This window comes from Python bivittatus, unplaced genomic scaffold (genome assembly GCF_059951505.1).
Source record: "Python bivittatus isolate LINGU-HERP-01145 unplaced genomic scaffold, Pbiv_v1 ctg000570_np1212, whole genome shotgun sequence".
Taxonomy (NCBI): domain Eukaryota; kingdom Metazoa; phylum Chordata; class Lepidosauria; order Squamata; family Pythonidae; genus Python; species Python bivittatus.
Genome location: NW_028277097.1, coordinates 15,865,171 through 15,879,825, shown reverse-complemented (window position 1 = coordinate 15,879,825; position 14,655 = coordinate 15,865,171). Strand labels below are relative to the sequence as shown.

Sequence of the window (14,655 nt, the reverse complement as noted above, 5' to 3'; positions counted from 1 at the left end):
AGAACAAACATTTTGTTTGGACAGCAAGAAAGAATGAGTGACTATATTGCAGATATAAATTAATGCAGAACCACAATTCAAACTAAAGGACTGGGATAATTCCTGCTCTTTAGTCTTTTTTCTTCATGAAATTTCCCATCATCCCTGCTATCACAGTAAGTTGAGCATTAATTCTGACTTTTTGCCACAATCTTAGGACTCTTGGTGGCTTAAAAGTATTGTATAATCAGTTACCACAAACAAATAAAAAAATGCACCAAGGTTATTTATGTGGCACCAAAGGTTAATGCTAATATTTCTAATTAAAAAACCACCCCTAGTTTAAATTTCTGCTGAACCCTCCAAAACTCCCTTGTTGAAAAATGAAAACATTTGCTATGGTTTCCTTTAGTTACACTGTGTACTAGTTGCTCAATGTAAATAGTTGTCAACAATGCCTCATTCTGCATCCATATGCAACCTTTAAAAAGGTGAGCTTTGTAGACCTTCAAAAATGTCATGGGAGAGCGGGACAAACTCTTCAGTCAAAGATTAAAGCAAAGAAATAGGTGTAATTTTGGAATGCAAAGCTTTTATGTAACTTTTTAATTCTAGAAAAATAGGGCATTCCAACTTCACACTCTAGGTAGACATTGACTTTGGACCCAATGAAGAGGTTCAAAAATATCTCTGCCATTAGCAACATACATTTGTAGTCATTACAGAGCCTGCCCCTCCCCAAACCCAGGACAAGAGAAGCGACTGAGCTCTGAAGTTACGCTAACTTTGGAGCTCTCAGAAGTTGGAAAAAAGATTTACAAGTGCTTCCACACTTCAGGAAGTCAGTAGGATTGCCACTGCTCTCCCCAAACTTGAGAAATGCTACTGATTTCTTATTACTTTCTGGACACCCTTGGAGCCTCACTGTCTCTCCAAAAGTTACCAAGAAAACTTTGCAAAGCACTGTGTACATGTCAGTATAACTTGGGATGGAGAATTAATTTTAGAAAGAAAAATATAGCTTTGCAGGAGAAATGTGGTTGAACTTGGACCAGGAGGACCAGTTAAATAGTTAATCTTATTGCTTCAAACTCCATTTTACTGTGCATCAGTTTGAATGCTATCTTAGTTATGTGCAAGTCCAAGAAAAAGAACAGCTGCTTATTCAAGATAGATTGTCAATCCACACTCTTTAGAGTATTCCTGAATATTTTCAGAGACTTGAACAGAAATTCCAAGTTAGTTGTTGAGTTCTTGCTTTATGGATTGTAGCTACTCTTTCTTGCAGTCCATATATCACAAAGTATACAACTCCAAAGACAAAGATTTATTTTATTTAACTCCTTGCACATGATAGATTGAAATAGATAACTTAGATAAAACAACAGAATTATATTCACAAACCACAAATGCAATTCCCACATGTTCCTTTGTAAAATAGGCATAGCATTTTAAAGGCTTAATACCAGCATAATTTAGAACAGTGATGGTGAAACTTTTGGGCTCGGTGTGTCAAAAATTCAGAAAATGCCTAACTTGACTCTGCTGGCGTGTCACCCCCCCCAAAAAACAGAAACAATTATTTACTTATTTATTTATTTAAAAAAAAAATACAGTCCAATCAAGTGTGGTGCTGGATATTATGTAAAGAAACATCAAATAATTACAAAAACGAAACACAAATAAAACAAACTCAGTTTCTTTGGTAACTCAAACAGGAAGAATAGTTGTTGGGTGTTGGCGAATGCTGGTGTGTCACCCAAAATGTCGTGGCATGTCACCTTTCACACGTGTTATAGGTTCACCATCACTGATTTAGAATCTATTCATTTGAACAAATCCTTCATGTTACTCAATACAGGCTTATCAAAGCACATTTACCTTCCCAAGCAATTCACTCCATAGGTTAACAAGCTTTTGATGGTGCTTTGCAGTAAAAAGGAAAACAAAGGATCTGTTTCACTTTCCCTTTCCCTCAAGTAACAACTCACAAGGAATTATTTTACTCCAATGCATGCTCTACAGATGTACGGTAATGCCATTAAATAAAATGGTTCACCAAAGTAACCAATAAACCCTGAAGTAAAGATCTCAAAGACAAGGACTTCAGACTGCTGCTGAAATGAGGCCTCTTAAACCACTCAATGAAAAAATTCAGAAACAGCATGGATTCATAAAATTAATGACCGTTATTATCTATATACTATGCTTAGTCTATGGAAAATAAAAGGAGGTTAAGCTCTTCATTCAGAAAGGCAAATATAATCGAATACGTAAAACAGGGAAAGTAAACGTTCCTGTATTCAAAAAGGATGTTACTTGGGAAGACCACAAAACAGATCATAACAAGATCCACTCATAAGCACCTTGAAAATAATGTAGTTATTACGAGAAATCAGCATGAGTTTTATCCAGCAGACTAACTAACTAATCAGACTAACTTATCACATTTTTTGATAACTTCTTTAACAGATTGTGGGACTGCAGTAGACATAATATACCTTGATTTCTTTGAAGCATCTCAAAGAAACACCCCATGTCATGCTAATTAAACACTGATGGCATGACAATTAAGTGAATACATAGATGGATTAGATAGATGTTGGAGCCAGTTTGGTGTAGTGGTGAAGGTGCTGGCCTAGAAACCAGGAAACAGTTCTAGGCCTCCCTTAGGCATGAAAGCTGGCTGTGGGACTTTGAGCCAATCCCTGTCTCTCAGCCTAATCCACCTCACAGGGTTACTGTTGTGGGGAAAATAGGAGGCAGGAGTATTAGGTATGTTTGCTGCCTTGAGTTATATATAAAAGGCAGGATAAACTAATGATGATGGTGATGATGATGGTGTACTTCTCCATAGTTCCTAATCAAAATGGATTAGCCCTGGGCCCTCTACTCCTCAATATTTTTATTAATAACTTACATGAAGATGTGAAGGGAATGATTATTAAATTTGCAGAAATACAAAATTGAGTGAAATAATTTATACCCTCAAAACAGAAGTAAAATTCAAAAGGATCTTGATAGGTTAGACAAATATCCAAAAGTAATAGAATGAAATGTAAATGCTAAGTTCTTAATTTTAAAAAACAAAAATCAAATGGAATTTATGGGATTGGGGATATCCAGCTTGGTAATACAACTTGTGAAAAAGACCTTGGAATGACAGTTGATTGCAAACTGAGTATGGGGCATCATGTGATGTAGCTGCAAAAATAGCAATGCAAATTAGGTGTCATCAACACAAGTATAAATGCCCAAATAACAGGAAATAATCACTCCACTTTGTTGTGCTTTGGTGAGGCTCCACCTTAGTATTGTGAGTTTCGGCACCGCACTTTAAGAAGAATTCAGAGAGCCTGGAACAAATTCAGAGAAAGGCAACAAGGATGATTAGGGGACAAGAAACTAAGTCCTATGAAGAAAGAGCTCGGTATGTTTATCCTTGAGAAGAGACAACTAAAGGGGGATATGACAGCATTCTTCAAATGTCTGAAAGGCTGTCACACAGAAGAAGACCGGAACTTATTCTTTCTTGCTCCAGAATGCAGGACCCAAAATAATGAACTTAAGTTACAGAAGGCACATTCCAACTGAATATTTTAAAAAGTTCCTAACTGTAAAAGCAGTTAGGCAGAGGAATCAATTAACCATAGAGGTGATGGGCTTCCTGCCAGATGATGTGTTCAATAGGAGGCTAGAAGTCATCTGTCCGGGATGCTTTAATTTGGATTCCAGCACTAAGAAGCTGAAGTTAATGGTCCAAATTGTCAATTCCAACTCTAGGATTCTATATCTTCAAACCATGTGAAACAATGGACTTTGGCCCTGGGGAGGAATTGAACCTACAACCTGAGGGCAGAGGCAGTTTATGCATAACTACTAGTCTGACTAAAGTAAGGGGCTAAGGAGCAATATACTGTATGAGAATGTAAAATTAGCTTCACTTTTCTCTTGACTTGCTTTTGGACACCATCTGCCATAAATATATGCTCGTGAATTGTTTACTGATGATACCGAGTCTGAACTGCTGCTAACCAGGCACACCTCAGATAGGATACTACCCTAATATACTCTAGAACTTCTGGGAGCAAGATCTGTCATGTTTAAAGGATTAAGTTCCTTTCTGTTTATCAAAACAGGGGCAATTTTTCTTTGTAGCCCTGGAACTTCCAATTTCCTAACTATGTCTAGGAGATTAAGCGTACAACATTGCCAAAACAAATTAAAGTACTTGCAGTGTTCCTCAACCAATTCTGAATATTTGCTGTTGCAGTGAGAACTGGATCATGTTAAGACAGTAAAAAGAAAGTTTCGAAAAAGTTGGCCGGAAAGAGCAATAGAGCCTTGTGACTCATGCTACCACGGCTATGCAAGTTTTTTCCATCTTTATTATCACTGTGATGTTAAGACAAAAAATCTGGGTCCCAAGGGACACGCTAATTAGATTGACACTATATTCCATTTATGTAGAAATTCATCTCATTTCCATAGAGGAAACTTGATATGTTCTCTGAAAAACTGAAATAAAATAAGCAAAACATGACTTTAAAATGAAAACAGTCACTCTTTCGCAAGTTAAATCAATCCATCGACAAGTTTATCGTGTTTTGTTGTTGTTGGTTGAGAAAGAATGTATATTCTGAATTCAAAGGGAATCCAAGATGGATTTAATGGTCAGCATTTTTATATAATGAGAAAACAAAAATGGGTTCCAAATGCTGGATACACATATTTATACCTTACAACTGTAGCAAGCATTTTAAAAGCTATAGCTTTGGAAAAGCGAAGGCCTTTATATATCTGGCAGGGGATGCTCCATTCAATTTTACAACTTCATGTCTGCATTTCACAACTTTGGTTTATTACGCAAAATCAGATTTAACAGCAAGGTCCTAACATTCAGCTATTATACCCTACAGTGTATGAAGACTGATCCCAGAATCTGATGGGAAGAAAAAGATTCATGTCCCACTTTTTTAGTTAACATCTCCTTTTCAGGTGTGATGGCAGAAGCAGGAGGAAGTGAAAACATACTAATCTGAAAGGGTGGCAGAAACAGACAAGCATGGGTGCACTGGCGGTGGTGGTGAGGAATCAGCACAATAGATCACACAGATGCATACCTGGGAAAGGAAACATTGTTTGAAGACAGGAACACATAAAGAGGCATGGTTGAAGAATGCAACAGATTCTTCCTTGTTTAATATGCTAAGAGTCCAATATAAATATTCAGAAGATTGAAGAGTTCAATGTAAAGAGTACCAAATCCTCTTATCTCAATACTGCTAAGATTCTATCTATGCTTCTTAAACCACTGTGGAAACACACATTCCCAAACATTGCATTACAGAGTGGTATAACATGAATGCTAACTCACTTGAAATGTAAATAAGGAACTGGGATAAATTTAAAACATTACACTGTTTAGTATGCGTCTTTTCATTTTTTCTGTCCTTTTTTCAGGAAGAGATTGGGGATTTGCTTTGCTTTTAAAAACTCTATTAAGTCTGTTTTAGGGATTACATTATGCTGTTGCGTGTTTCTTACCTCAAAAATGGCAAGAATCAGTAAATGTACTGTTCACATTCAAAACGTAATAATCAGCAGATGCTCTGTCCAGATATAACTCAAGTAAGGAACAGAGACGATTCACATCTTTAAAGTTTCATCCACAAGAACAGAAGTTGGTCTTCTGGATTCACCCACAAAGAATAACACTTCCCAAATTGTGGTACTGTGCATAACAGCACTGCAAGGACAGCAAATTGCTATCTGTTACCCAGCCCACCATCTTGCCCCTAGTCCTGATATTCAGGAAAGTGGCAGGAGAAGAGGAAGAAAGATGAAGGAAAAAGTTGAACATTCCAAGATTGTGGAAGGCCTTGATGGAGCTGACAGGTTTGGGGTTTTTTTCTAAGGGAGGGCTGGAACTGGGGATAGAGCTCTCTCTTTCCACAGGAAGTAATGTCAGAAACTTCTAGCCCTGCCTCTGGAGCCAGTGGAAGGGAGATATCCACTACAGGACCTGGCTCTGCTCTAGGAAAGTCAGCAACATGATTCCACCTATTGGCTTCTCTGTTGAAAGTAATATTAGACTTAGGAGCTCTGAAACAAATTGGGGTTCTAAAGGTGATAAGCAGTTCAACAAAATGTCCAAACCTAATCACTAACTCTAACATCCAATAAGACCCACATGAAAGGAAATTCCTCTGTTTCTAAACAGCAGATCTATGTTGTCCTTGTGCTTTCAGCAGCAGCCTGAGACATGGAAAATTTTGGTCAATGAAACTTTTGTTCTCACTAAATCTGTTTTTCCACTGCATTGTTTCCACTGTGCATCTTCAAAATCTGTCCAGAAGGCAGGAGATGGAAGAAAGTGCTCCCATAAAAATGCCCTACCACTTAATTGAAAGACACAGAAGGTTTACCCAGCCATTCCCTCAAATCTTGCTAATTCTACAGGAGTCGCCCTCCCATAACATTAATAACATATTTATATTAATGACATGAAAGGCAATATGGCAGTAGTGATTAAACAGTAGGACAGCAACCAGGGAACATCCAGATTCAAGTCTCATCAGATGGCTTTGGGACACTCATTGTCTCTCAGTTCAAACTACCCCACAGGATTCTTCCTTTGAGAATACAGTGAGGGAAGATCCCCATCTGTGCCTGAAGGAAACATAGGGATATCTACATAATAATAAATAAAAATACCAGCCAACATTACAGAAACCTAGGCCCACTTCAGAGATGGCCATCACCAATTCAGTATGATGCAGCTCCAGGTTTGAAGATCCAGCAACTGCCCGGACAGAGACTCCTATGGATAAAAAACAGCCTAGGCCAAGCAAGAGAAAGGAGAAGGCAGTTGGGTTGAAACTGAGCTCAGCTCCTTGTGAATGCATGGACATGGAGTTTTCATGTGTTGTTTTCTTGGCCACAGTATGGATGTAGTGTGCTACTGCTTTCTGAGATGTTTTTTGACATCCCAAGATAGTCTACAGTCCTTGTAGGTCTCCTATCCAATACTAAACAGGCCCAACAGTTCTTATGCAGGGTGTCTACAGGATATGGTCCAAAAGGTCAAGGTGGCAGATGCAATGGTATGACTGAAGCTCTGCCTGGCTCTTATATGAATTGCAACACTATAAATCCAGGTAGAGATTTGTACCATCTTGACTTTTTTGGACTGTAACCTGTGGACATCCCCACCAGACAAGATCAGAAAGAAGCTGCCAATTGTTGAAGCAGTAAAGATGCTGAAAAACAAGCTTGCTCATCTTTCCTGGTTGCAGCAATCCAGTTTAGGCCTATTCCCATTATCATACTTCCTTGAATTAACCAGTGTTCAAAAGATGTTCTCACATTCATACATTTCTTAATGTCACGATGAAGAGCAAAACTCAGTTCTGCATATTCCCTGCCCTGCTGAAAGCCTCACTGGAGCTCCCAAATTTTTCTTATAATCAAGCCTTCCACCCTTTCACACAGAATTTGATCAAGCACTTTCCCAGGCACAATTATTAAAACAATTTCTCTATAATTTTTGCCTTTACTTTTGCTACCATTCCCTTTCTGTAGGGAGCAGTAATGGCATCCTTCCAATTGTCAGGCATAGATGAAGTCTTCACACATTAGATAAGATGTAGAGCCACTCCATATACAAACCATATCCATTTTTGTTAATTAATTCTCCAGTTACTGCAGCCTTACTATTTTGGAACATTCTCACAGCTTTTATGACTTTCAGTCTTTGATACTACCAAAAAGTAACCTGTCCAATATTTAGAATATCTCATCACTTTTGCATCCTTCAGTAATTCTGTCAATCTTTCACCATAAACAATCAAATCAATCATGCTTTTCTGTTTATATTTATTCATTTGCCATGTATATGTATGAATAGACTTATACTTAAGGCTCATACAAACAGACGTTTTCCTAAGCAGATATTTACCAAATACTCATTGTTTTCATTCATTACTGGGCCTCCAAATGACTCTATCACCTTTTCGGTATTCTCTCATCCCATTACTACCTAACCATTTGTCACCCATTTCCCCCCAGATTGTATTCATTCAGAATGACGCACCATTCTTCCTATCTGGTTCTTCCACTACCACCATTCGCTGGAGTGTGACAACAACTATCGCTAACCTATGGATTGCTACTTTAAATGCTTCCAAAACCATCTAAAGAATACCAATTCATACTTTCTATCATGTATTTATAATTAAACTTACTTCTTCATTTCTCTGCATGTTTTCATCAACTCTACAAGATTAAACCACCTTCGTTCACATCTGTTACATCCTTCCCCTTTTTCTTAGATTCACACACACACATTTATTTTTCTCTCTCATTCCATTTGTTACTTTATGCTCTTTACCATCTATTCTACTTACAACATGCTCATCACCAGATGGTCCCACAGATGTTGAACGCCACCGCCCATCATGGCTTTGATCAATTGAGGCTTTCCCATAATGCTTTTTAGGTTAGGTTAGGTGCCAGCCATAGTTGTACTGTGCCACTTATCACTTCTTGCTAATAAGAATGTTACTGGACACTTTGGGCATATTTTGGCCATTTTGCCAAGCAGAACCAAACCCCAGTTTTACCCCAAGTATGGTCATAATATTGTTTGCAAATTAGCCTTTCTAATCTAGAGATTACTTTGCAAGCCAACATACTGTTGCCCTCATCCTACCACCAAGGTGGTATGTGTGGTGTACTCAGGAGGTGAGAACTGATATGGAAGTTCACAAATGATTGAATTTTGCTTTCAGATTTGTCACTGAAATGCTTTGCTGCATGCTGTAATCACAGCCCCAGTTTAATACAGATTTTTGCTTCATATTTAGACTAAGGAAACTGGTAAATGCCACTTTGTGCTGTAACAACTAACTTGCTCATGTCTCTCCCACAAAAGAATAAATTGTTACGGGGTAGAGAGGTGGTTGCAACAATACTGAAATTTGCTTCTCTGTCAAACTTCTGGATTGAATAAACCTTTTTATAAGAAATTAATATGCTAATGGAAATTGCTGCTCCAAAAATACAACCAGGGAGAATGTTGTAATTTTTTTTTTCTGAAGAGGCATTAATATTGTTATACCCTCATATCCTTAAAATATAATGCTGGATTAGTTTCAGTTTTCAGAAATGCATTGTTATGATAGGGAAAGACCAATTTCTTGGCAGGTTGGAGCAAAAGAAGCATCTACTGAAAACTGCACAGTGCTGCCAGAAAGTACTTTAAATTACAAACCACTTGCTAGTGACCTTCCCACCTAGGGATCAGCTACTGCAAGACTAATGTATTGAAATATCCAAGAAGGCTGCTATATTTTTAGATGCAGTAATGCTATCAGAGTCTAGGATTCTATCTTCCGATTTACTACTATGTTCCCTGATGGCTTTGTCTGTTTCTTCAGTTCATCTCTCTATAGAAATCCGCCATGCACAACAGTGTTGACCAGACTCTGTTAGGCCTGACTCACACTACAGTGTAGGCTAGCTAGGAAACTCAACCACTTGCATGCCTCTCTTCCTCTCCATCATCACAGAGTTTCTGTTGATTTTGATATCTCTTTGTTCTATGGCCATTCAGCTAATGAATAAAAAAATGCACTTTAAATGAAGGGTGGACAATTTTTTCTAGCAACAGTCACATCCCCTCCTATATTGGTACCACAAGTAGAGGCATGCGAACTTCCCAACAGTTCCTTTTTCTCTGACATCTTTTTTCTCTTTCTGATAGTAGTTTCTTCTTCTTCTAAGCAGAAATAAAAAGAGAGCTATTACATCTTTTTAAGGGCTCTGAAGTTAGGGCAAGAACCACAGGCTGTGCTTGAAAACTTACCTGAAAGCTTAGCTTTAATTGGGGGGGAGAGTGCCTACTGGATGGAGCTCCAGATGTTTTAATTCTACCTTCCTCATCCTACATGCTCAATGATGAGAAATCATTGCAATGCAACATCTGGGGAGTCACATAATGCCCAAACCTGCCTTAATATGAGGTTTCAGACTCTTTTCTCTAAAGAAACCAATTTTCTAATATTCTATCTAATTTTAAGAATGAAAAAGAAATTAGCTAAACGAACTGAAGCAGATGAGAAACATCTATGGTTGGGATACTTCCATTTATAACTTCCTATTAATATAAAGTATTCTGATGTATATGATTTAGCTACATTGTAAAGATATGGTTATATATTTATACAGCACATTTAAAAGAACTGTTCTAGATACACTTTCAAAAAACACCAAGGCGTCATGGCAGAAGTTATAAAACAAACTATGGCTGTATGGCTGTTCTGGGACACAGAAAATAAACATCTTAAAACAGATTTAAGTAGGGGGAGCTTCCATGGACTAGAACCCACTTGCACAAAAGTTTATGCCAGAATAAATCTGTGAGTTTATAATTACAGGGTTCTTGGGAATACAGCATATCAGTATTCCTCTGGAATTTAAATGTATAGTTCAGCCTCTCTCAACCTAGTGCCATCCAGATATATTTGGACAATGATTCCCAGAATTCTCATCCAGCATGATCAAAAGTGAGAAGTGGGAATTCTTGGAATTGTAGTTCTAACATACTTGGAGGAAAACTGGTAACCCTGAGTCACTGGGAGTCAGGCGGCATATACATGCAATAAATTATTATTATAATCACCATCATTATCATCACCTAGAGGTATAAATGAACAATGGCCTTCCCACATTTAAAAAACAAAACAAAACGAGCATCACATAAATGTTGTGTGCCTTCATTTTTGAGCATCTGTGCACATACAAAGGAATAGAACAGTGTTTCTCAACCTTGGCAGCTTTAAAATGGATGGACTTCAACTCCCAGAATTCCCCAGCCAGCATGCTGGCTGGGGAATTCTGGGAGTTGAAGTCCACCCATCTTAAAGTTGCCAAGGTTGAGAAACACTGGAATAGAAGAAATAGCTGCTGCACAGCAAGTGGTGTCCTTTTACTTATCACAGTATATTGACAATAATTTTCACGCTAGGACAAAACTGCCTTGAAATGTGCAGAGTCTCTGCACTGCCTCCTAATTATAAGAACTGGTCCACTGTAGACCTGGCCACCTCCTGACCTGAAGCGTTGGAAAGATCAGCCCAAACAGGTGTTATCAGCAAAGGGAGGCTGCACAAAATTGGATCTGTTGAAACTGGACCCCTCTTTCCTTCTTTCTCCTTTTGCTATTTACTCAAAGCCTCCAGGACAGGGAGAGCTTTTAAATCTAATGCCAAAAAGAGAATGTTAGCCCAGACTCATGATGCCTCGCCTAATCAAAACACTCAGAACTGGGAACACTGGAAGCAGAGATGTGGCTGAACCACCACACTCCAGACACATTTTGGATTAAAAAAAAAAAAATCCCTTTAGCAGAAATGGTCTAGTCTGGCACTCAGAAATGAAGCAATGACTATGGAGTATTTTTTTTTAAATGTAATCTCATACCTTGCCTCTGGCACAATTTTGTTTGAATCAGTCAGAGAGAAAAAATCTGAGAGAATGCGTCTGTTGTGTATTAGGAAGTTGCACTATTAATTTGATGGGGTTGCTCCTTTTCTGGTAACGCCTGCAGGGCGCTATGAAAGCAAATTTCACTATTCAGTCCCAGGCAAATATTTCAGTAGAAACTGAAGACTGCCCACCGAAAAAAATTAATTCAATGATCTATTTTTATAAATTAGTTCAATAAAGAGGTTTGTGGTGCAGAAGAGTTGCTGCAAATGTTTTGTTTGGATCCAGATTTTTCATACTTAGAAAGACCTGCTTTCTATCTGTATTAATATAACCCTGATAAAATCTTGGAAAGAACAGCATTGCAAGGGTAAGGGTAATTAAATCTTACCCACCAAAAAGCATTTTAATTACTGTCCTGGTTCATAGGGATAGTTAAAATAGTCCTAAATTGGAATTAGGTTAGGTCTACTTTAAACATGTCTAAATCTGGACCTGATCCACTGTAGTAAATGTGGCATACAATTACGAGAGACACTAAATAGGTTTAAGCATAACTTACGTATTTCTGTTTTAACATCTATATAACCCTTCCTCACCCTGCTGTTCAACAAATATATTCCTTTGTCTTTTGCCACACCAACTCCATGGGACATATCAGGGCCACTTTCATAGGACCTCAAGTATCAAAATACATTGCCAACATGTAACATAGACTAACACTGTACACACTTTGCTCTTACAAATGACATATGAAACATCCCAATGACCAGAAGGTTGCTCTCTGGGACTTACTGCACATTCTACTGCCCACAACAGCCCATTGATTAAATTTAAGAATTAAGGTTGTCTTAATGGTTCAAGAAATGGACAACATATCAATTGATCTGCTGGCAAAACACTTTAAAAACTTTCTAATCAATCTCTCTGCCACTGCCCTAGTTGGCTTCCCTGGGCTCTTCAAAAAAGCTTTCCTGCTCTGATGCAGACAGGCAGAACTACATAAACAGAATTGTTTAGTTTTCAAAACAGACTTTATCTTCTGTGCGGCTTACTATGTTTTACCTACATGAAGAAATCACTGAACTACTTCAATCTAAACAGCTTGATAATGGAAACAGATCATTCCGCAAGTATGGAAAACAAGCAAGAATGGCAATACGATTTATCCTCTTAGCACCAGCCTGCAAAGGCTGGAAGGGAAAGTGCAAACTCTTATCTGGCTAGTACAGAGTGTAAACCATAAGCAACCTGAAATCCTCCAGGTGTTTTGGATTACAGCTTCCATAATCCTCTGCCAGTAGCCATATTGACTGGAGCTGATAGAAACTGAAAGCCAAGACATCTGGAATGTACCAATTTGCCAACGCCTGAATGGCAAACTATCAGCAGTGATGCTTGGCTCTGCTGCTGAACATCGCTCTAGTGCAGTGTTTTTCAACCTCAGCAACTTTAAGATGTGTGGACTTCAATTCCCAGAATTCTTTAAGATAAGTGGACTTTAAATTAAGTGGACTTCAACTCCCAGAATTCCCCAGCCAGCATGCTGGCTGGGGAATTCTGGGAGTTGAAGTCCACTTATCTTAAAGTTGCTGAGGAACTGAAAAACACCACTTTGTTCTTGAACTGAGGAATTCAAATGTGTGAAGCAGATAGCAGTTGCAAGCTAACACAAAGGGGAAATGGTACTTGCCAAGGAGAACTGTTTTTTCTCTCCCCTGATGACTCAAAACCCTTTTTTAATAGCCTAATCCCCCAAACACTAAGACAGTATGAATGATGGATGTGGAGGAAGTTACGGATTTCTCACTTTTGTTTCTCCTTTGCCAAGACGCTCCTTCCAATAGTGTTCTGTCAGGAAATGTGGGTTTGGAAACATGAACTGCCAAAATACTTTGTATTTCTACCCAGAGCTTTAATGTCTGAAACTACAGTAATGCATACAATTTTTATTATTTTGCTACTGATACATTCAGTCAGTTGACATGCAGAAGTTTACTTCTCATGCAATGTTGTTTCATGCCTACTCTGCTCTGTTATTTTGATACTAGAAATGCAAATGTTTCTGATTTTTCCTCTTAGCAGCTAAAACAGGTAAAAGACTCCCCCAACTGCCCAGCTGAGTTTGATTCCTAGTCATTAAATGGATATGCTCATCTAGTTTTCTTTGGCAAGAATGTAGAAGTGATTTGCCATTGCCTTCTTCTGAGATGTTGTTTTGACTTCCTGGTCTAGCCCACCACTCTTAATTCTTCAGCCTTTTGAGATCAGCCAAGTTGGGCCAAGTGCAGCCTGACACATAGCAGTTGAATATATTGACCAGATTCTTCTCAAACCTGGTATTTCCACTTTCTCCTCCTTCCATGCCAACAGGGAATTCTGGGAGCTGAAATCCAACATATCTGGATTGTACCAGGTAATATGGATTTACATCAGAAAATAATTTTCATTCCTGTATCAGCAGGGTTTCCTGACCCTCTCTCAATTTAGATAACTTCAATCAATCTTCATTCCTACAGATGTTTGTTATTCCTGGTTTTAATCTGAACAGTTCGATAACCTCTCTCTTACCACTAAATTTTCATCTTCTGTACAGACTTTTTTTAAAAAAAACTTTCTTTATAGACAACTACACTGTTCCTTTTGTTCTTGAGCAAAGGAAACTATTTTAAATTGCATGCCACATTTTCTTTTTCTTCTTCCCTTGACAATCAAGCTGGTTTTATTTATGTTTACTGTGTGGTCTCTGTGCCTTATATGCTCGCATAGTCAGAATACTGTTATTCCCATTCTGGATGATCTCCATGTTCTGGTCAGATTTTGTCATGCAATTTTTTCCCTTGCTTTCCCAAAATTCTTGGCACCAATAATAAAACATTAAAGAATGTGCAAAGTGAGTGTAGCATGAATTTAAATGCACTATTTTATTTGGAGAAACTATACTGTGCTGTGCTCTTTGCAGGGGGGCTTTTAGCATGTATAAGCTCAAGCTTTTCCACAAATTTGAAAGGCGACTCAGTAATATTAATTTTTTTAAAAAGATTTGCTTATCTCAATTTTGGGGAATAACCACTTAATTAAATGTAGATGGACCTTCCCATTTGCGCCTACTTGGTACTAATTCAATTGTTTCTTAGTTGATCCTGCTGAGAAGTACTGCTTGGCCAAATCTGGACCACATCTTTG

The 14,655-nt window shown here is 38.1% G+C and overlaps 1 protein-coding gene across 5 annotated transcripts in view; it reads right to left on the bottom strand.

Moving 5' to 3' along the window:
- The window catches only part of DYM (dymeclin), a 203,318-nt gene that overhangs the window by 68,546 nt on the left and 120,117 nt on the right, over window positions 1-14,655 (bottom strand). The window lies entirely within an intron of this gene.